This window comes from Pseudophryne corroboree, chromosome 4 (genome assembly GCF_028390025.1).
Source record: "Pseudophryne corroboree isolate aPseCor3 chromosome 4, aPseCor3.hap2, whole genome shotgun sequence".
Classification (NCBI taxonomy): domain Eukaryota; kingdom Metazoa; phylum Chordata; class Amphibia; order Anura; family Myobatrachidae; genus Pseudophryne; species Pseudophryne corroboree.
The window spans coordinates 917,073,659-917,098,225 of record NC_086447.1 but is presented as its reverse complement, the minus strand read 5'-3'; the positions used below and the strand labels follow the sequence as shown (position 1 = coordinate 917,098,225).

General features: G+C 44.8%; 1 long non-coding RNA gene across 1 annotated transcript; it reads left to right on the top strand.

Moving 5' to 3' along the window:
• Nucleotides 1–21,109: 21,109 nt before the first annotated feature.
• LOC134911896 (uncharacterized) lies at nt 21,110–23,377 on the top strand. Its single transcript, XR_010176944.1, has 3 exons — nt 21,110–21,475; nt 23,019–23,168; nt 23,278–23,377. It is a non-coding gene; the product is annotated as an uncharacterized LOC134911896 (long non-coding RNA).
• Nucleotides 23,378–24,567: the final 1,190 nt, after the last annotated feature.

The window sequence follows — 24,567 nt, the reverse complement described above, 5'->3', positions numbered from 1 at the left end:
GACTCAGAAAGGCACAGAATGGCTAAGCACAAAACCATTGGGCTTCCACAAATGTGGCCTGACAAGATGTACGATGTGCTCTCATATACAACGTAAGACCGTCTCAATTAATATTCCATCCTTTAATGAGATATATGAACTCAAAACTTTTATGAACTGCGAGACGACTTACGCAATTTACCTTTTAACTTGTAGTTGCGGACTCAATTATATAGGACGCACAACAAGAAAACTAAAAGTTCGCTTTATGGAGCACAGAAGAAATATTATAAACAAATGCCAAACTCATAGTGTCTCACGACATTATTTTTTAAAACACATGTCCAACCCTTCTTGCTTATCAGTTACATGTCTCGAACAGATCACCCCAACCTCTAGGGGAGGTGATAGATTCAAAAAACTCTGTAGTCGCGAAGTATACTGGATGTTGAAATTCAACTCTTTACACCCAGTTGGTTTAAATGAAACTATGGAATTAAATTCTGTTATCTAATCATCTCTTATTCACTTTATCTGCTTGACCGTGCCATATCCTTCATAAGGATGTTTAGACAGAAACTATATATCCTCCTTATTACTACATAAATCCTCTTCTATTTTTGGAAGAACTCTCTAAGATCATAAATTGATTCTCATACAAAACAGTATATTTTAGTATCTATTAGAATCAGCTCTTTCTATTTCTGTTTTATTAATAATATTTTATATAGACTGATAAATTATTTGGATTATTACATTTCTTATTCAAACTCTCCTCTGTATGGATTTTTACAAACTTTTTCTATTAGGAGGAAAAACACTGATCATGTGACCTAAAATGATCACATGATCGGATAATTACATAACTCTTTTATGTTATAATCTTCATATTATCTATTTTCAACTCACTACAAAAAACCTTCTGTATATGGTCATGGGTGTATACAATGATTGAAATGATCTATGTTTACTTTTATTGCATGTGACCATGAATTATATGATCGTGAAATATGGATTTGACTGATAATGTAATATTTCCAGGATGTTAGATATGTAGCCATATACTAATGGAAGATATTTCAATACTAGGATATTAGTCCGTGTGTAAGATCGCCCTGTCATAATATCGGACAGGACGTTTATTCTATCTCTTTTTTCCTCTATTAGAGATCCGTTGCCCGGCAACCAACTCCGTCATATACATGTGACTGATACAATATTCTAGATTGGCTGATATCCCGATCACGTGACACAGATGGTCACGTGATCGGGACGTTACGCAATCCCTCAAACGTCACTAACTTGACTTTAGATTCTTCCGGACTAGTTGCCATGCAACGGACTCCCTTGCAAACACGTGTTATACCACATGACTAGATCGTACACCTCCATTGGACATAAATGCCGATCATGTGGTATAAACTATCACATGATCTAGACATTATACAAATCTAATGTATTTTAAAAAAGCATATATCTGTTGAACAACTGATCGTTTTTAATATTGCTTGTGATATTAAGTATATGGGACCAGTCGATATTGTAGTAAGCATAATATTATATGAATTTTTCCAAAAGGCTTATATATGATTTTAAGTGATTTACTCATGTGTAATTAATCATTCACTCATATCCGGTATAAAAAGGCTCCAATACAGCCACTATCTCACTTGCTCCTGAGGAAGCTGGACTGCATAACCCAGCGAAACGCGTTGAGCATCATACTCTTTTGGATACTCAAAGACCACTATCTCCACTGGCTTTACGGATACTCTGGTGCACACCATTTGGGACATCCTTCATCAGCAGAATCCACCCTCTGGACCCAATCCTCCATGCACAGGAGGACAACTGATCCAGCTATACATCGGGTGGACAATCTCTGCTTTCAGGACACTGGTAAATACCTCACATCTGCAATTATCGGCTTTATGCAAATAACCGATTAGTGATGGACATCTCCAAGTGATCCCAGTCCCCTTGAGTAACACCATAGCCTAATTGTGGACTTACAAGTATTTAAGATATTGTGGCAAAATCTATTGAGTATTCCATACCCCCTCTTTTTCTTACAGGATATACATGTGAAATAAATATGATTTTATAATTATAAGCCTTTTGGAATATAGATTGTTTTTTATATATATATATATCTATAAATTTTGATCAGCCAGCGCTGGTAATCTACCCCCCTTTCTGTTACCTACATTACCAGGGGATTTACCATCCCCCTACCAGCCGCTATTGATAGCGCACCCATTTCCCGCCCCCCTTTTTCATACTACAGTGCACAGTTGGATACAGTAGCGCGGTCTCTCCCCACATGCTTGCGAAGTGTTGCAGCGATAGCTTTGCTAGTAAGTAAAAGCGAGGACATAGTGTTAGGACACAACCTTACCATCCATACACCTCATGCAGTATCAGCCTTACTAAACTCCACCCAAACCAGACATGTCTCATTCGCTCGGTTTACAAAGTGGGAATTATCACTGATGGCCCCTGTAAACATCACCATTAAGAGATGCAGCTCACTAAATCCTGCAACTTACTTGCCAAGTGTGCCAGTACAGGCACAAAGGGAGGATGAGAATGTTGGTGAAGGAGGATTTAGTGCAGACACTGATACGCATGATTGTATGGAATACCTGAATCAGACTTTCACTGCGAGACCTGACATATTAGTGACAACCCACTGGAAGGAGTAGACTTTACCTTCTACACTGACGGTAGTTGCCACAGACAGACGGACTCGGGAGACCTGTGCACTTGATATGCAGTTGTAGACGACAGAAGTATCATAGAAGCTGATCCCCTGGGCCCACCGCAGTCAGCACAAGTTGCTGAGTTGGTCGCCCTAACCAGAGCGTGGGAATTGGCCAAGGGTAAGTCAGCTAATATATACACAGATATTAGGTATGCATTTGGAGTAGTGCATGATTTCGGGGCCCTATGGCGCCGCAGAAATTTAATGATGGCAGCTGGCACACCTGTAGCGCATGCATCCCACATAAAAAACTTTTAACAGCGATACAGGAACCAGACAGAGTGGCTGTTATCAAGTGCAAAGCACATACTTACAACCAAGACCCAATTTCACTTGGTAACAGCCGGGCAGACGAAGCTGCTAAATCAGCAGCCAGCACCCCATAAAAACGAACATCACATCACTGATGACATTCAACACAATCAATACACAAAAATTAATTGAAATGCAAGTGTCAGGAATCGGCGCTCTGCTACGTCTCACCTACCAGCGCGCTGGTGTGCGGGCCTCCGGAGGTCATGGCCCCAATTGCGGCTGCATGTGTGTATGGACCGCAAGCGTCATCTTCCGCCTTGCTGAGTACCCCTGAGTCTGGTCCTATGTGCATTCTGCTGTGTGCCGGCGTCCTGCCTGTGAGGTCGTTGCCATGACTCCTGCACTCAGCTGATCCGGGTGTGCAATCCAGCACTGTGTCTCCACCCAGAGTTCAGTGACCAATGACTGCAGAGCCATGGGTATAACTCCCAGTCCGTGGCTCACTCACATTGCCTCAGACGAGTCACATACGGTGTGCCTTGTTCTCCGGACTCCTGTGTTCCTGTTTCCAGCGATTCCCCGTGGTTACCTTCTGTCATCTCATCTCACTTCAGCTCTCCTGTTTTCTTCAGACTTCATCCACAGCCAGTTACCAGCTCATCAAGCAGTAAGAGACTTTCCTCAGCTGTTACATTCATTACTACCTGTGCACTGCTAATTGCATACCATCTGTACATCTCTGCAAGTATATCACCTCATTGCATAGAGACTGTCTCCTGCTTGGGCCTAGTGTGGCCATACGGACTTTGTTATACAGAAACTGTGTGTTTTACAAGTCTTACCGGAGTTCTGTTTATTTCATTTACATTCAGCATCAAGTCACTATATATTTCTGTTGCAAGAGACTTTTCAGTTGTTTCGGATTCAGTTACCAATCACTGTTACTTTATTGCCTGGTTTCAGTTTGTTATTCACTGCTATACCATCTACTCTGTGATCCCTGTGTAATAAACATCAGCGCTTATGCGCCGGACTTTCATATTGCCTCCCCGCTTTGTACATCGCACCAACACTGACCCACTAGCGCCCCCGCCGGGGACAGACAAACCCAGAGACCTGACAGCAAGATTTGTGTTCTTTACAGGAAAAGGCGGTCTGGAGGTCAAGGAATCCTCAGGACTGTGGACAGGTGGACAAGGTAAGCCGGTGGCCCCCAGAGCATATCTTCCAAGCTTAGCTTAGGCGGCACACGGTCTGACTCATCTGGACAAAGAGGGTATGTGTAAGCTGGTGAGAGCCTACTGGTGTGCGCCAGGATTCTCTTCTCATGCAGGTAAGAAAGCAATGACATGTTTTACTTGCTTGAGAAAGAATATTGGTAAGTCAATACCAACAGAGCCATCCCATATCCCTCCGACAGATGGACATTTTCAGGTAATACAAATCGATTTCATGCAGTTACCACCCTGTAGAAATGTAAAATATGTGTTAGTTTGTATTGATGTATTTTCCAATTGGGTAGAAGCGTTCCCGGCTGCCATAATTACTGCTACGTTCACTGCAAAGAAAATTGTGCAGGAATTTGTGTGTAGATATGGCATCCCTAGAATAATTGAAAGGTGAAGTCTTTCAGGTCATGTGCAAACTGATGGGAATTAATAGCAAGCTGCATACTCCGTACCGACCATAGGCGAGTGTGAAGGTGGAGAGAATGAACAGCACTATTAAGAACAAGCAGAGCAAAGTGATGGCTGAATCTGGATTGTTGTGGCCAGAAGCTTTGCCACTAGTGTTGTACAGTATCAGAACCACCCCCAGGTCTCCCCTTAACCTATCACCTTTTGAAATTCTTTTTGGTCGACAACCTCCTGTAATGATAGACCCCCAGGATGATTTGAAATGTAATAAAGAAGTGACTGTGAGATATTTGGTTGGGATGAGCCAGCATCTGAGAAATCAACAAAGAAATTTAAAGCTGGTGATTCCTGACCTACCGAACAGTAATTGTCATGACATTGAACCTGGGGATTATGTGATGATTCGAAATTTCTTACGCTCAGGTTGCCTCATAGACAGGTGGGAAGGACCATACCAAGTCTTGTTAACCAGCACGACAGCATTGAAGGTCGCAGAGAGAGAGACTTGGATCCACTCGTCCCACTGCAAGAAGGTCGCTGACTCGGAGAGAACTCGTGACAAAGAGCAGAGTGTAGAGAACCTCGTATCACTGGAGTGTCTGTTCCGGGAAGGTTGAGAGGCAGGACTGTTGAAGGGCATCCGAGCACAGATCTAGAACGGTTGTTGTATCATTTTCTTTTTTTTAACCTCCCCCTGCATTTTCCTTTCTTTTATCCTTCTTATTTTCATCCTTTCCCCAAACGAAATGGATCGATCACAAGAGACTGCGTTTCGGGTTCTGTTAGTAATTCTGGTTTTAATCAGGACAGTTTGTTTTGTTGAGGGCCCCAGAGAGGTCGAGCAGGGATCTGAAATGGTTTCTGATGACAAGTATGAATTTGTAGGATCTCGGGAGCGGCACATCGCTCAAGTAAAGGCTAGCATCAATAAGCACTCTGGTAGTCAGGGAGCTTGGAGGCACTGTGAGGGGTTATTGTCTGAGGAAAATTGTATCTGCAGGAATTGTGAAAATCTAGTCGAGGATGGGTGCATCCAGAGATGTCAGTCCAACCTTAATATCGACATGGACCGTCATCCGTTGAGTGATTACCACTCACTAGTGGGTAAGGTCTTAAACCAGACAGAATGCTGGGTGTGCTCACAAGTACTTCAAGGTCAGAGCAAGTCAGGATTGGTACCATACCCTTTAGCAATAGATAAAGTACTCGAATTACGGGGTGGGAGACCGGTGGACAAGAAATTAAATATTTCTAGGCCCCCTAGTTTGAAGCTCCACCAGTATCATGTAGACAGGTCCTTATTGTGCTTTAATATTTCCAATTACCTAAAACCAGGAAATTGGGACGTGATGTGGAACAACCAGACAATGACCTTTTCACACAGAGCTGATAGGATACCCATAGACTCTGAACTTGTACGCCAAATAGCCAAAAGTGGGAGGTATTATTGGTATAGGTATACTCGTGGAAGCAAGACCATGTGGGTTGGAAAAGTATCGCCAGGGTATTGTGCCCATATCATCCAGCCTGATACTTGTACTGAGCAGATGGGAGAACTAGGGATTGGTTTCTTTACTTGGAAAGTTTGTAATATGGTGATGTCATACTTTGTCCCCTATGTCCTCCCAGATGATGCCTATTTCATATGTGGGGGGAAGGCGTACAAGTGGCTTGCCCCGAGCTCAGAGGGATTGTGTTTTATTGGGAGAGTACTGGCAGAGGTCATGACCATAACCCATGATAAGATGAAAGACGTTCACCGCAGTGCTCAGGCTCCTTATACTCACTATGAACACATCATCAAGAGACACCTCATAGATAGGACAGAGCAAGCAGCCTCTGATTTGATCCACGAATCCACCGGGATTCAGTTCCTTCTCGCATTAGACATCACCCGTACAGCCAGAGGAACTATAAATTATAGGTATATCCATGCGCTAGCAAACTTGATAGATAATATCACTGAGATGTATGACGACACCTTCAGGTATACGGGAAGGGAGTTACAAGCCTACAAGAAGGAACTGATCCAGCACAGGATGGTCCTTAATTATGTCACAGCCGTGACAGATGGGTACATTGTTACTCTGGCAACTCAATATGGTGTGAAGTGCTGTACATATATCACAAACAGCACTGACGACCCCACGGAGATCATCGATCAAAAGATGGACGATATCTTGCAGTTGAAGTGGGAGTTCAGAAGGAAGCACAACCTCACCTTAGCCACTGTGAGTAATGAACTGACCGGCTGGGTCTCATGGTTGAACTCACGCAATTGGTTCTTAGGTTTAGGAGAGTGGGCTCAAAATGTCATCATGAGTGTAGAGAAGTTTCTCCTTTGAATCCTGGGAGTCGTCATAATTATTGGTTCGATATTTAGGTGTGTTCGAATTCTGACGCGGCGCAAGCACGGCACAAAGTTCCTAGTAAAAGGGTGGAAAGCCCGAAACGCGTTGGTTACGGATACAGCAGGAGACTGGGAAGAACTCTGTAAAAGGTTCTTCAACATTGGCACTTCAAATAGCCGTGAACCGCACGAAGGAGTGTAAAGAGATCGGAGACTGGAAGCCGCCAGCTACAGCCGCTAATTGAGCTCCTCACAGCCGCTCTGACTGCACGGCTTTCATTGTAAGCTGGAACAACTAGAGAACAGGAGCCGTCAGCCGCAGCCGTCGTTTGCGCTCCCCGCAGCCGGACAGACTGTACAGCTTTACCATAAGCTGGAGCGGCCGGAGCATAGGAGCCGCTAATTGAAGCCGTTTATTGGGCTCACCATAGCCGCACAGGCTGCCCGGATATACAACCCTCTGAACCCGGCAGATAAGGTAGGGAAAAATAGGGAAAGTTACATCATATAATTTTATGGACAATTAAACCTTTTAAAAAAATAATTAATTTCCACCTCCTGCATCTTTTCAAAAAAGAGCTGTAACATTATTATACTAATTAAATCTTTTTTTTTTTATAGGTATGTGCGTCTAGCTACACAAGCGCTCTTTCTTAGTATTTAGATTTGATTTATGACCCATCCATAGAGACAGTGTTATGATAAGGATTGCAAATTAATTTCATGGCCTGTTTCTTTCACCCGGTTTTCTTTTGTCTCCCCCTCTGCCCAGATACATCCATCCAGAAAAAGACATCAGCCCTACCCAAAATGTTTATGTAAATGTATTTTTTTTTATATATGTGTCTTATCTTCATCTCTGCAACCTCCAGTTAATGGCACACATAGTTGACAGGTGATATCCACATGTACTAGCATTCACATGTTTCCCCCTCCATGTATCATCAACTAAATGTGCACCCCATTTGTTGGAACAAGAAGCAGAAAAGAGCTCGGTAGTGTTTGTTGGCCCACTTACAAACCCCTATATACGGGATAAGTAGGATTTAATGTATACTTCGCAGTACCTTGAAGCTTATTTAGAACATATACGGCACGACGATACATGCCCCTCAGACATGGATTCATACATACATGCTTTTTTACTTATCCCACTAGGTTATACATTTCCCACCTACAACTCTCCCCGATCATCAAAGCTTCTGTAGATATTGTATAGATATTTTTCTGTTTAGTGATTAGATAGTGGCAGTTATTGGTGACTGCCAAAGGGTGGACTGTCAGTCGAAAAATATTGCAGTACATACATTACGTACAAACTACACACAGATGGCCTCCGTGCACGTACTTGCTCTGCCGTGCGTGCGCATATTCGCAATTTGCGTATGGTCGCTCCCGCAGACCTGCGTATTAGCGTGTGGTATGAGTATTTACGGTAGAGTTTGTGAATGAATGGAAAAGCCATCAATACACATTACATATTTAATCCAAATAGTGCACATTTTACACACAGCCTCCCTGCACCACAGCAGCAAGTTACAGCAGTTTAAATGGTTTCAGAACAAATGGATTCACCTTTTCAAAATGAATAGGAGGGGACAGAACAAGGTTATAAGGTGGTGTTTGGTATCCAGCTGTAGGGTATTTTAAGGGTAATATTCCGGTGTTGGTTTGAGGAAGATTGCATGTTCCTCCAGATAGTTATGTGCAGAAGCAGAATATAGATATAAACTGTATTTACTGTACATTATGTATGCAGCGGGAATCCAGAGGAGACCACCCACAAGAGCAGTTGGAACAGACATCGTCCACCTATTCAAACCGACCTATGACCTCTCCTGTACTGTAAATGACCATCCCTTTGTCCAATGGACAAGGAGATTAGAGTATCCAATGTGTTAAGTTTTGGAAGAATTGTATAAAGAGAGCCTGCTGCAGGCCTGGTCTGACACAAGACTCACAGAGTTATCTATCATATGACTGAAGACCAGATCTGGGTAGCGCGGTGAATCCACTCACGTATGTACCATTGATTGTAGCCATTATTCCTTTGTATTGTTTGTATTGTAACCCCCTTTCAGCAATAATACGCTGTGGTGTCGGAACCCAGTGGTCTAACTACAGACTGGTGTCGTGTCTTCTTTTCCCTGCTACGGTTTAAAGTGTATTAGTATCACATTGCATTGCTGTATAAGGTTTAAAGTGTATTCATTGGCTGTGTACGCGCTGCGTGTACTTTGTACCATCAGCGCGGCGTTTGTACGCTAAGTCCGTACACGGTACGGGACTCTGTACGCTAACAGCGTAAAAGGTGCATAGAGTGTGTATTAAGTTTAGCGGCCGCAGCGGCTCCATGTTAAAGTGTGTATAAGGTACTGCTTTTCATTTCTGTTGATAAATCAGCATTATCAAGGGTTAAACAGCGTTGGTCCAAAAAATGGACAGGGGATTAAATTCACAGACCGTCAGTTTTGGTTGTTGAGACGATTTTCGGTTGGTTGTGTAAACCGACCAAAGCCACACATTTACTAACGTCAAAACCGTCGGAAAACCTATTAACGAAATGATGTTAGACTGAGATATCCCCGTCCGTGTCTGCAGACGCTGCAACCATGCATTGTGCGTCCTTATCCGTCACCAGCGGCCGCAACACTGAAACTTTCACCTGCCCAGAGCTAAGTGCAGATAATCCATATGAGTAGGCCTCCATTGTGATTCAGCGTCTCTGTACGCAACCACTACAGCAACACACCCTGTTACTCCAATATCACGCCCATACTATATTACATCTGTGTCTGATTAATTACCCTCCTGAAACCACCCAGGAACACCCAACACATTTCTGATACACTTCTTTGTGCATGCTTATGAATCCATACTCCAACTCTGTATGAATGTGTCGCATTCACGGTGCAACTCAAACCAGGCGAATAACATTGCACAAGAACAAAATAAAACACATCGGCCCCCACAGGAAAATAAACACACATTGGGGGGAAGTCAATTGTTTGAACATGGCGAGGGAAAAATTCAATTGGCCCATTAGCAAAGGTGTAACTAGGGTCTTTGGTGCCCAGGGCAAAATACTGAATCCCCTCCTTTCAAATAAAAACAGTATCCAAGCACGCGCTTCGCCTCCGGAAAATGGACATGGGCATCTATGAGAGGGGCGTGGTTTAACTTTTTTGGTAAGTAACTGTGAGAAAGAGGCATGGGGAGAGAGGGAGGAAAGAGAGGGGGAGGCATGGGGAGAGAGGGAGGAAAGAGGGAGAGGCATGGGAAGAGAGAGAGGCGGGGGAGGAGAGAGAGAGAGATGGAGGAGAAAAAGAGGCAGAGACCAGGGGCAGAGAGAAAGAGAGTCATTGGGAGAGAGTAAGAGAGAGGCTTGGGGAGAGACGGAGGGAGAGGTATGAGGAAAGTGATGGAGAGACATGGGGAGAAGAGAGAGACATGGTGAGAGGCATGAGGAGAAAGCGTGTGTATACATAGGCCCAGAGAATCAGTACACCCTGATAAAGAATAGAAAAAGTATCATGTCTGTGTTAGGGTCTCCTGCCCTGTGCTGCCACGTCGTCATGGCAACCGGGAGACAAGTGCTAGTGGAGTAACCTGAGCGCAGCTGATACTCTGGTTCGGGTCTTTTGCTGTGCAGTGGTTATAGGCTCTGTGCACGGCAGGGGATCCGGTGCTGGTTTTTGTGCTCACAGTCTGTGAGGTCTGAGTGGGGCGTGGACAGCACCTGCTTTATAAGGCCTCTTTTCAGAGTAAGCAGATGCTGCTGAATCTTTGTTGGTTAGTCAGTTCATGAAAGTTAGCCAGTACTGTGTAGCTTTGTATTTGTTTGTTGCTTACTGCAAATAGGCCTGGGGATTTGGTATTACACTCTGCCAATCCAGACCTAGCAGTAAGACTAGAGTCAGTCGTTTGGCTTGCTGGGGTTCTGTTATTACTCTGTGAACTTAGCAAGTTTGCGGCTGTATTCTAAGACTTGCCTGTCTAATCCTGTCTCACTGTGCTAGGTGTCAGGGGTCAGTTTAGTGGCAGTAAGCTAAAACCTGTGCACTGCAAGTGAGAAATAGGATTGTGGAGACTCTCCTTGTGTCTATCATTCCATCTCTGACCAAGGAGTTTACTGCCACACCCGTTGGTAACCCTTTAGGGTTTTGCTGTTGCCCTTAGCAACAGCATTTCGGGTTCTTTATGTATTAAAACACAACATCTTGCTTTTTCTATCTGAGCAGTTCTAATACAAGGGAGATACCCAGTTCCTTAGCCTCTGGGCTTCTCTGTTCACGTTGTGTGTATTTTGTTACCCTATCACCTTCTGTGTACGTTATGTCATATTCCCCAGTTTGTCTGTGAGTCCATTTGTTTTGCATAACAGTTCAAACACCAGTACATTCCTGCAGACACTGGAGTGCATAACAGTTCTGACACCAGTACTTTCCTGCAGGCACTGGTGTGCATAACATATTCAGCAGCCCAATACTCCTGTTGAAATTTTGTGGGAATATGGAGCATACCCCTCAAAATACGTTGCAACAGGTGGTCGATCAGGTGCAGGTCCTGACTCGACAATTTAATGATTTGTCCATTAAAATGCACACCTCCCAGGCTGCTGGCGGAGCTCCCGCAGCAGCAGCACCTGCAGGGGTTAAGGAGCCGAAAGTAAATCTCCCGGATCGTTTTTCTGGAGATCGCTCGCAGTTCTTTTGTTTCAAGGAGAGCTGCAAGCTATACTTCCGGCTTAGGCCTCAGTCTTCTGGGTCGGAGATTCAGCGGGTGGGCATAGTGATTTCCTTGCTACAAGGAGACCCACAGGTCTGGGCATATGGGTTGCATCCTGACTGTCCGTCGCTTAAAAGTGTTGATGCTTTTTTTACGGCACTGGGCATGTTGTATGATGACCCTGACAAGACGGCCTCAGCCGAGGCTCAGATTTCGATCCTTAAGCAAGGGCGAAGGCCAGTTGAGGTTTACTGTACGGAGTTTCGGAGGTTGGCCCATGATACCCAGTGGAATGACCCAGCCCTGAGACACCAGTACCGAAGAGGTCTTTCTAACCAGATAAAGGACCAACTGGTACAATATCCCTTGCCTGATAGCTTGGATCAGCTCATGCAGTTATCCATCCGGGTGGATAGACGGCTAAGAGAGCGTAGGCTTGAAAGGGAGACTGAGATTTCCTTCCTTCCCAAGGGAACCTCAGACTCTGAGGAATTTTCTGAGGAGCCTATGCAGATTGGGGCTACCCGCCTCTCCTCGCGTGAGAAGACGCGGAGGAGACAGCAGGGGTTGTGTTTGTACTGTGGGAATAAAGGTCATGTGGTAGTATCATGCCCAGAAAAGCCGGAAAACTTCAGGGCCTGAGGGTGATGGGAAATATCCTGTCAGGCCAGAAGTCAGAATTTCCCAAGAAGACTTTTATCATTCCGGTGACCTTGAAGATCCTCGGTCAAACTGTCAAGACTGAGGCCTTTGTGGACAGTGGGGCCGACGGGGTTTTTATGGACCGCCAATTCGCCCTGAAACACTCTGTTCCCTTAGTACCCTTGGCATCGGAAATTGAGATTTGTGGGTTAAACGGGGAACCATTATCCCAAGGTAAAATTACCTCTTGCACTAGCCAGATTTCTTTGTTTATTGGAGCCACACACTCTGAAAAATTGTCCTTTTATGTGACTGTCTGTACTTTTGCCCCATTGGTGTTGGGGTTACCTTGGTTAAGGGCTCACAATCCTCAATTTGACTGGGTCTCTGGGGAGATTCTTAGTTGGGGTACTGATTGTTTCAGGAGTTGCTTGAGCCTTCCAGTCAGGCTCTCGCAGCTAAGTTTGCCAGGATTGCCAGGGTGTTATGCAGATTTTGCGGACGTGTTCCCCAAAAAAGTTGCAGAGGTACTACCTCCCCATCGCCCCTATGACTGTGCCATTGATTTGTTGCCAAATGCTAAGCTTCCCAAGAGCAGGTTGTACTCCCTGTCACGTCCTGAGACTCAGGCTATGGCAGAGTACATTCAGGAGAACTTGGCTAAGGGATTTATCAGACCTTCACAGTCTCCAGTTGGGTCGGGGTTCTTCTTTGTGGGTAAAAAGGACGGTTCGTTGCGACCCTGCATCGACTTCAGGGAATTGAACCGTATCACGATTAAAAACTCATACCCACTGCCTCTCATTTCGATCTTGTTTGACCAGCTTCGTACTGCCACCATTTTTTCTAAGATTGACCTACGCGGTGCGTACAATCTAATCCGAATAAGAGAGGGGGATGAATGGAAGACTGCCTTTAATACCCACTCAGGGCATTATGAATATTTGGTGATGCCTTTTGGGCTCTGTAATGCCCCGGCAGTCTTCCAGGATTTCATGAATGATGTGCTCAGGGAATATTTGGATAGATTCTTAGTTGTATACTTAGATGACATCCTAATCTTCTCCCATTCCCTGGAGGAACATCGGAAGCATGTACGCTTAGTCCTCCAGAAACTCAGAGACCACCGGCTTGGGGCGAAGCTGGAGAAGTGCGAATTTGAAGTTCAGCAAATCGCATTTCTAGGATATATTATCTCCCCAGAAGGTTTCCAAATGGAGGGTTCCAAGGTACAGGCAGTCCTGGATTGGGTGCAGCCCACTAGTTTGAAGGCGCTTCAGCGTTTCCTGGGCTTTGCGAATTTTTATAGACGATTTATCGCTGGATTTTCGTCTATAGTGGCGCCCTTGGTGGCACTCACTAAGAAAGGTGCGGATGTTGCTCACTGGTCTTGTGAGGCTAAAGCGGCTTTTGCCCGTCTCAAAAGGGCATTTGTTTCGGCCAAGGTGCTGCGACACCCAGATCCAGAGCGTCCTTTTGTGGTGGAGGTGGATGCCTCTGAGATGGGTATTGGGGCAGTGCTTTCTCAGATGGGAGTGTCTGATAATCGCCTTCATCCCTGTGCTTACTTTTCCCGTAAATTTTCGCCTGCCGAGATGAATTATGACGTGGGTAACCGGGAATTGTTGGCTATTAAGGATGCACTCGAGGAGTGGAGACACTGGCTTGAGGGGGCTAAGTTTGTGGTCTCAATTCTCACTGACCATAAGAATCTGGCATATTTAGAGTCAGCGAAGCGTCTCAATGCCAGGCAGGCACGATGGGCTTTGTTTTTTGCTCGCTTTAATTTTTTGATAACATATCGCCCTGGGTCAAAAAACATCAAGGCTGATGCGCTCTCGCAGAGTTTTACTCCAATCCAGGAGACCACCGAGGAGCCGTTGCCCATTGTTTCCCCATCATGTATTAAAGTGGGCATTACCCAGGACCTCTTATCATTAGTCCTTAGAGCACAGGAGCAGGCTCCTCCAGACCTTCCGGTAGGTCTTTTGTTTGTGCCTCCTAGGCTAAGACAGCGAGTGTTCCTGGAATTCCATGCCAAGAAGTCGGCAGGTCACCCGGGTATTGCCAGAACTCGGGAGTTGCTATCTAGGGCGGTGTGGTGGCCCTCGGTGGCTAAGGATGTGGATCAGTGGGTTCGGGCATGTGACATCTGTGCCCGAAATAAGACTCCTAGAGGGGTTCCTGTTGGCCCATTACATCCACTCTCTATTCCATCTAAGCCATGGACCCACATTTCAATGGATTTTGTGGTGGACTTGCCCAAATCCTCGGGGATGACAGCCATCTGGGTTGTCGTTGACAGGTTTTCGAAGATGGCGCACTTCGTTCCACTGGTTGGGCTGCCATCAGCCAGACGCCTGTCTGAATTATTTATGCTGCATGTTGTGCGTCTCCACGGGTTGCCACTTGATGTGGTCTCTGACCGCGGATCCCAGTTTGTGGCCAAATTCTGGAGGGCATTTTGTTCCGATCTCCAGATTTCTGTCAGCTTGTCGTCAGGCTACCATCCGCAGTCTAATGGGCAGACTGAAAGGGTGAACCAGTCCTTGGAGCAGTTCCTCAGGTGTTATGTCTCCAAGTGTCAGACTGACTGGGTTGCTCATCTGTCCATGGCGGAGTTTGCCTATAACAACGCGGCTCACTCTGCTACAGGGATCTCTCCCTTCCTTTGTGTGTATGGGCATCATCCTAAGGCCAATTCTTTTGACCCCCTGGACTCCACGCCTGGTGGTTCCTCTGTGGTTTTGGTCCTTAGAGGTATTTGGCGGAAAGTGAAGAAAGCCCTTGTGTCTGTGTCATTAGTGACCAAAGGGGTTTTTGATAAGCGGAAAAGACCCTGCAGCTTCAAATTAGGAGACTTCGTCTGGTTGTCTACCAAGAATTTGAAGTTGAGACAGCCATCTCATAAGTTAGGCCCCCGGTTCATCGGCCCTTATAAGATCACCAGGGTTATCAATCCGGTGGCATTTCAGTTAGATCTGCCCCGTTCTTTGGGTATCAATAAAACATTTCATTGTTCCCTTTTAAAACGGGCGATTAGTAATCCTTCTTCCAGTGGAAGACCTTCCCCTCTTCTGATACGTGGCCAGAGGGAGTTTGTTGTTGAAAGGATTCTTGACTCCAAGGTGGTTCGGGGTCGGCTGTCATTTTTGGTGCACTGGAAGGGGTATGGCCCGGAGGAGCGGTCGTGGGTGCGCAGTTGTGATCTTCATGCCCCCAGACTGATACGCTCTTTCTTCTCGCAGTTCCCCGATAAACCCGGTGGTAGGGGTTCTTTGACCCCTCGTCAGAGGGGGGGTACTGTTAGGGTCTCCTGCCCTGTGCTGCCACGTCGTCATGGCAACCGGGAGACAAGTGCTAGTGGAGTAACCTGAGCGCAGCTGATACTCCGGTTCGGGTCTTTTGCTGTGCAGTGGTTATAGGCTCTGTGCGCGGCAGGGGATCCGGTGCTGGTTTTTGTGCTCACAGTCTGTGAGGTCTGAGTGGGGCGTGGACAGCACCTGCTTTATAAGGCCTCTTTTCAGAGTAAGCAGATGCTGCTGAATCTTTGTTGGTTAGTCAGTTCATGAAAGTTAGCCAGTACTGTGTAGCTTTGTATTTGTTTGTTGCTTACTGCAAATAGGCCTGGGGATTTGGTATTACACTCTGCCAATCCAGACCTAGCAGTAAGACTAGAGTCAGTCGTTTGGCTTGCTGGGGTTCTGTTATTACTCTGTGAACTTAGCAAGTTTGCGGCTGTATTCTAAGACTTGCCTGTCTAATCCTGTCTCACTGTGCTAGGTGTCAGGGGTCAGTTTAGTGGCAGTAAGCTAAAACCTGTGCACTGCAAGTGAGAAATAGGATTGTGGAGACTCTCCTTGTGTCTATCATTCCATCTCTGACCAAGGAGTTTACTGCCACACCCGTTGGTAACCCTTTAGGGTTTTGCTGTTGCCCTTAGCAACAGCATTTCGGGTTCTTTACGTATTAAAACACAACATCTTGCTTTTTCTATCTGAGCAGTTCTAATACAAGGGAGATACCCAGTTCCTTAGCCTCTGGGCTTCTCTGTTCACGTTGTGTGTATTTTGTTACCCTATCACCTTCTGTGTACGTTATGTCATATTCCCCAGTTTGTCTGTGAGTCCATTTGTTTTGCATAACAGTTCAAACACCAGTACATTCCTGCAGACACTGGAGTGCATAACAGTTCTGACACCAGTACTTTCCTGCAGGCACTGGTGTGCATAACAGTCTAATGGTGTTCTCTCCAGTATTGAGGTTGGTAACAAACATCTGCACTGTACAGCAAGCATCATAGATCTTATAGAAAAGTATAACCTGCACTCACAGCACCTCACTTACATACATCCTGGTCACACTGACACCACACAGGCGGCCACCTCTGACACCTCAGCATAGTGCACAATGTGACATTACCAGCAGGGACAGTGCCTACACATCACACAGTGTATATATGCTTCACTTGTACTGACTTTCACCTCTGTAAACGACCTGACGAAAAGGCCTGTGTACCTTTAAACAGTGACGAAACGATGATGATCGAAATATATCACTAAAGCTTTCACTTCTTTTTGCAAGTATTGGAGTGCCGCCCTTTATTCTTATGTATAAGAATTTAGCAGTTATTTAATATTTTGGGAAGGCACCAGCTATATCAATTAGTCATCAGGAGTGCCAAGCCACTGTATCTTTCTCTCTCTCTATATATATATATACATACATGCATACATACATACATACATACACTGCTCAAAAAAATAAAGGGAACACTAAAATAACACATCCTAGATATGAATGAATGAAATATTCTTATTAAATACTTTGTTCTTTACATAGTTGAATGTGCTGACAACAAAATCACACAAAAATTATCAATGGAAATCAATTTTATTAGCCCATGGAGGTCTGGATTTGGAGTCACCCTCAAAATTAAAGTGGAAAAACACACTACAGGCTGATCCAACTTTGATGTAATGTCCTTAAAACAAGTCAAAATGAGGCTCAGTAGTGTTTGTGGCCTCCATGTGCCTGTATGACCTCCCTACAATGCCTGGGCATGCTCCTGATGAGGTGGCGGATGGTCTCCTGAGGGATCTCCTCCCAGACCTGGACTAAAGCATCCGCCAACTCCTGGACAGTCTGGTGCAACGGGGCATTGGTGGATGGAGTGAGACATGATGTCCCAGATGTGCTCAATTGGATTCAGGTCAGGGGAACGGGCGGGCCAGTCCATAGCATCAATGCCTTCGTCTTGCAGGAACTGCTGACACACTCTAGTCACATGAGGTCTAGCATTGTCTTGCATTAGGAGGAACCCAGGGCCAACCGCACCAGCATATGGTCTCACAAGGGGTCTGAGGATCTCCTCTCAGTACCTAATGGCAGTCAGGCTACCTCTGGCGAGCAAATAGAGGGCTGTGCGGCCCCCCAAAGACATGCCACCCCACACAATTACTGACCCACTGCCAAACCAGTCATGCTGGAGGATGTTGCAGGCAGCAGAACATTCTACTTGGCGTCTCCAGACTCTGTCACATGTGCTCAGTGAGAACCTGCTTTCATCTGTGAAGAGCACAGGGCGCCAGTGGCGAATTTGCCAATCTTGGTGTTCTCTGGCAAATGCCAAACGTCGCGTCCTCATACCACCCTCATGGAGTCTGTTTCTGATCGTTTGAGTAGACACATGCACATTTGTGGCTTGCTGGAGGTCATTTTGCAGGCCTCTGGCAGTGCTCCTCCTGTTCCTCCTTGCACAAAGGCAGAGGTAGCGGTCCTGCTGCTGGGTTGTTGCCCTCCTACAGCTTCCTCCACGTCTCCTGATGTACTGGCCTATCTCCTGGTAGCGCCTCCATGCTCTGGACACTACGCTGACAGACACAGCAAACCTTCTTGCCACAGCTCGCATTGATGTGCCATCCTGGATGAGCTGCACTACCTGAGCCACTTGTGTGGGTTGTAGACTCCGTCTCATGCTACCACTAGAGTGAAAACACCGCCAGATTTCAAAAGTGACCAAAACATCAGCCAGAAAGCATAGGAGCTGAGAAGTGGTCTGTGGTCACCACCTGCAGAACAACTCCTGTATTGGGGGTGTCTTTCTAATTGCCTATAATTTCCCACAAACTACCTACACGGGTGTAACCCCCTGTAGTAAATCAGGAGCGCTGTCTGCACTAATTAAAAGAGACAATTAAAGATGATCACAATAAAAAACTAATGTTGAATATAAAATATATTATAATTTATTAACATATAATGCTGCAGCATAAATGACATACATTAAATACATAATATGTATGTTATGAGCCGTAGTGACAAAATTCCACATACACTAATAAAATAATTTAAAAATTACTATAATTCAGAGGCTTGGAATTTGATGTTAATAAATTTCGAAATGTTCACTCATTTAATGATGAACTGGCTGAATTCAGCGTTTTTAGACACTTAATGTATTCATGTGTCTTCAATTTATAATGTCCCGAAAAAATGTGTGCACACATATACTGATTCAAAATAGGTAATTACCATATGCAGTTAGCTTTTATGTCACCTCCAAGATCCATTTGTTTGGGACAATCCCGGTTTTAAAACTCCCTCTGCTGGTGCTCGTCCATTAATTGCAGAATCTCTGGAGAAAATAACCACGGGAATTCATCCACAACACTCCGGCCCCCTCTGCTGGTGACTAACCGTAATTGCAGGTATACTGGCTGCTGCTCGTAGCCACAAGCCGGTGATCACATCAAATGAATGGGAGGTGAACGTCACTGATAATGATGGTCACTTCGAAAACGCGTTTCTCCGCCTTCCAAACACACTCAGCGGCTTCCTCAGTTCGAATCACCATACTCCAAAGGATCACTTTTATATAGCCACCCTCGTTTGTAATTCCCGCGGCCATTTGCGCATGCGCACTCGGACGTGCGTTCCAAGCGTCGTTTCCAGTCTGCACCTTAAATAGACTCCGGTAGCCGTTTTGTTACCTCCTACTAAGCCACGGGATCCAAGCCTCGTTTTCACTCCCGGAAGCTGTGTCGAAAACCTCTCTTATACCATCAAAAATGACATATCCAAGCCTCGTTTTACAACAATAGTTATCTACATTTAGCATAATGAATTGCACTAGGCTCCAGTAATAATTTTAACACATTATCATATAAAACTGGTTATTAGTTCCAAGAGATCCATACTTCATTCAGGATATTTATCTCGTATATATATATATATATATATATATATATATATATAATGTGCATAATTCCACATCCTCATAACACTACGACAATAAAAAATATATTTTAAATAGAATAATAATATAATGCATTAATATATTTACTTATATGCACATATATCAGACAATGGGGTATATTTACTAAGCTCCCGATTTTGACCGTGATTGCGTTTTTTCTTCTAAGTGTCATCTCGGTCATTTACTAAACAGTATTTACGGCAGTGATGAGGGCATTCGTATTTTTTTCCTTGTCCAAGTCTAAAATTACGAATGAATACACCATCGGTCAAATTACGCCTGTTTAGATGTGAATCTCGGTCATTTACTAACCATTCGTAATTGTATTTGCTGCCGCGAAAATGCTTTCGCGGCCGCGAAAAATTACGATTCGCATTTTTTTCCTAAAAAAAAAACGCGCCAGCCTTTGAAAACCGCGTTTACATGTGAACTTAATTTTCCATTACTCACACCTGATTTTTTGGGCCTATAAAAGTGTTTCAGCCACATTCTGAACTACTCTCACTCTGAAATGGCGGCTGTAGTGTGTGGCAATGGTTTTTTGTTGGCTGTGGGATACGTTAGACTGCTTCATGAGGCTACCAGGAATCAGGACCAGGTAAGTGAACATGGCCAACAGGTTGTCCAGGTACCGCGGAGGCTGCGCCAGCCTCATTTTTTTAAAGGGCGTTTAAACTTAAATGCATTGTCCGATGATAGGGTCATACAGATGTTCCGCCTAAATAGAAACAACATTTTCCACCTGTATGACCTTGTCAAACTGGGCATAGACCCTGAGACAGCACGCTCTCGCTCTGTCTCAGGCCTACACAAACTCCTGGCTGTGTTACACTTTATGGCTACTGGGAGCTTCCAGGCTGTGGCAGGCGACGTCATTGGGATCTCACAGCCCACCTTTTCAAGATATTTGATGCAGGTGAGTCTACAAATACCTATGCGGTTATGGCTAAGTGTTGCTTGTGTAATTTGAAACACCACAGTATTGTAGAGACTACCTAACATGACACTCACCTTAGCTTCTTTAATGTCCACTCAGGTTTTGGATGTGTTGGAGCCACACATTAAAGCCTCAATCTGCTTCCCTACCGAGGAGTCGGAGTGGAGTGCTGTCAGGGTAGCTTTCTATGAGCTTGCTGGCATGCCCAATGTGCTGGGGGCCATAGATTGCACACACGTTCAGCTGAGATCACCTAAGGGCCGCCAGTATATATATACTAATAGGCATATGGATCAATCAACTAATGTCCAGGTGGTCTGTGATGCAAAATTAAAAATTATGAGTGTTGTTGCAGGTTACCATGGTGCCTGCCATGACTCCTTCATCCTCAGTCAGTCATCGCTCTTCGATAAATTTGAGGAGGGACAAATGCCTGATGGCTGGCTGTTGGGTATGTTGTAAATGTGTGTATGTCTTGTAACCACAGCCTAGATTTTGTAGGAGGTGATAGAATAATCTAACATATGTCCTAATGTTGACTATATATGTTTTTCAGGTGATGGGGGTTACGGCTGCTACTCTTGGCTCCTTACTCCATTGTCCCAACCTGATTCTCCTGCTGAACACAGTTATAATCATGCACATAAGGCTACACGGAATGTGATAGAAAGATGTTTTGGGGTGCTGAAGTCACGTTTTCGGTGTCTTGATAAATCTGGTGGCCTTTTGTTGTATAGTCCCTCAAAGGTGACTAGGATTGTGTTCTGCTGCTGTTTTCTCCATAATCTGTGTTTAAGCCAACATCTTGCACATGGTGAGGGAGAAAGCAGCCAGCAAGCAGAGGAGTTAGAACCATCTGGTGACAGTGTCAGTACAAATGTAGGGAGGCAGGTACGTCAAGAAGTGATCCTGCGATATTTTACAGGTTAGTTTTATTCTGCTGTAATTAGCCTTCTCTAAACACTTTCCTATACTTTCTATTGTGTGTTCTGTTACTTACTGTTTGTTGTTTATAGTGGTGTGTCCATTGTGCTTAGTTGATGCTAACAAAACATTTACAGTCATTACCCTTGAAAAACATAACATCATACATACAGACCAGCTTCATACATTTTTGAGTCGGACACAGGAATGTGTTTTTAAAACAAAAGCTTTTATTTTTTCTTAACAACAGTTTACTGTTATTTTTTTCTCTTGTGTGTGCTGGGTGCTGGCTCACTGGCACGTGCTCTTGATGAACGCCGGACAGGGGAGGTTACTGGCGTTTGAACAGGGGTTGTGGTTCCAGAGCTGGAGGTAGCTTGATGGCCACCCATGTTAGCAATATTGCTGCTCAGATTATTCAAACTGGCAATCAGCTGAGTGTTTGTAGCAGTGTGGCTGGCTACTATCCTGGATAAGGCCTCATTCACCACTTGATTGTGTTGTATTATCTGTACAAGTGCCTGCTGATGTCGCTGTTGGTCATCTATAATGCGTGTTAAGTTGGCGTTCATTTGACTGTTTTCCGCCCTAATTTGCTCCATAGAGGTCGCCATTCTCCCTACTTGTACTATTAGTCTGCCCGAGTTGCGACTAAGACGCGGAAGATGATGGGGCAGACTGGCAAGGTGTTGTGTGTGTTGGGTGAGAGTGGCATTGCTTTGGGCCTGTTGGCTTGTCCAACTTGCCCAAAAGTCGTCAGGAATTTGGGTTTGGGGCGGAGCTTGTGCCAGTTGGGGACTGCTGGTTGGTTGGGGTATATCCTGCAACTGGATTGGCATGCTTGGATCAACAGCTGTAAGTTGCAGTGTGAATGATGGCTGTTGTTCTGGTCCCTGCTGCTCGTCGCCGGACATCAAGTTGGGCTCTGTATGGGGGAGGCAACATGCAATGTTGTTTGTTTTAAAATTTGGCGTGGCTAATGCAACACATTAATACATTCCTAATACTACATTTTTGTATTATTACCTCTTGTTTTTCTCTACGTTAACAATTTTGCACTTTTTTCAAACATAAACCCCACACAGGCACAGACATTGTCAAATTTGCATATTCCACACCTAACTAACTTCCCTCCACAACATTACACTGTTAGATTCCCTCCCCTCACCACGAGATAGACTACTTACCTGTATAGTGCCGAGGAGCAGAGCAGGTAAGCCATCTACATACTGGACAGGGACGATGTGTGATCACTATTTTGGCTTTTGGGTTTTGAACTAAAATTTAATTGACTTCATAATTTTGAACAATGAGAACGTGTGTGTGCTTAATGTATCCTCAAATCTGTTTTTAACAAACAACTAGATTGTCTAGACCATCCACTAAGACCTTATTTATTTTAAGCAAATCACCTTGAGCAATTGAAGACATTACATCACATTGATTGCAGGGGAAAACATGTAAACTCCAAACCAACTAACAACATCATAAATGTACTGTGTATATTATTGCTTATGTGTTTTTCAACCAATTTTACTCACCAGATAACTGAGGTGATCTGGGCTCATCACTCTGCGAACTGGCCAATAGTGCCAGTGGTGGCTGGGATGACACTGCCGATAGCCTTCGCCTGGGTGGGGATGATGGAGGTGCAGAATCAGACCCAAGACGCCGAGTCTTAGTTGGCCTCCTGGGTAAGTGGCCCGAGCCCTGTGATGGGCGCCTTACAGGAGGTCGGCTTCCAGAAGCAGAACCTAGGTGGAAATGTAAAAATTAATATTTTGTACTTCTATGTGTTTTCAGAATATGTGACTACAGTGAAGACTTACCTGCAATACCGGCATCATCACGACTGGTCTGAGGCCTGTCTGGGCGGCTGGTCTGTGTGACTGTGAAAAAAGGAACACCAACATTATTACCTTATTTTTTAAAAAAATGACCCAGTGAAAACCATTGATGTACTGTAAGCATATATTTGTTTTGGTTTCCACAACAATAAAAAGCTTAAGAGCTTCTATTATTTTTTTTTGGAGTAGAAAATCAAAATGTAATTCATGTGGGACACACTTTTTTTCGCAGCAAACATAAATGTTTAAAAATATTGCAGAGATTCAGTACTTTCCAAGTTAAACAAAATGTAATGTTGTAAAAATTGACCAGCTTTTAAGTGGTATGTTTAAGTTAATTCAAAATGAGGCATACAAACAAACACACATGTTACAGCATTATCGCCAAAAATAGGGCCAAAAATTAAAAAACAACATATGCAAGCATAAAAATTTTTTTACAAAACACAAACACACCTTAAGGGGACATAGGCCTGCAATTTTTAAAAATAAAAATAAAAAAACATAAAAATTGCGAAAAAAACACCAAAAAAAAGATTTAAACAGACATTTTAATATCATTACCAAACAAACTTACCATCCTGCGTGGGTCGGTCCGAATCCCGGACATGAGTAGCAGACACCACTTCGCCAGGAATCAATGCCCGCACAGGCTCCTCCCAGTCCCGATAGGCGACACGTAAAGGTGGGCCACCTCCGGTCCTACGTGCAGCTTTTGACTCTTTGGCCATCTTGGCCTTGACACGCCGCTTGATATCATAGAAACGCTTGCGGCACGTGTCCTCTGTCCGCCTCACCACACCCTCACTATTGACAGCAAGTATGACTTGCCCCCACAGGGCAGACTTCCTGCGGGAGGACACCCTGGCAGCATCCTGACCAAACAATTGGCGATGGTGCTTCATCAGCTCACGCACCAACGCCATGTTTTCAGCATAGCTGAACTTTATATTCCTGCCAGTCTTGGTAGTGGTGCGTGGCTGCGGAGCCACAACACCATCACTATCACTGGAAAATCCAGCAACAGGCACCCCCTCCTCCTCCTCACTCACCTCCTCCCTCTCACTACCCCCCTCCACCTCACTACCAGCCTCCACCTCACTACGAGCCTCCACCTCACTACCAGCCTCCACCTCACTAACCTCCGCCACCACACTGACCTCTGAGTCGGACATGACAAACAACAGAAAACACTGAAAAAATAAAACACAAAACACACTCCTCCACTACTCCTACTACACACCAC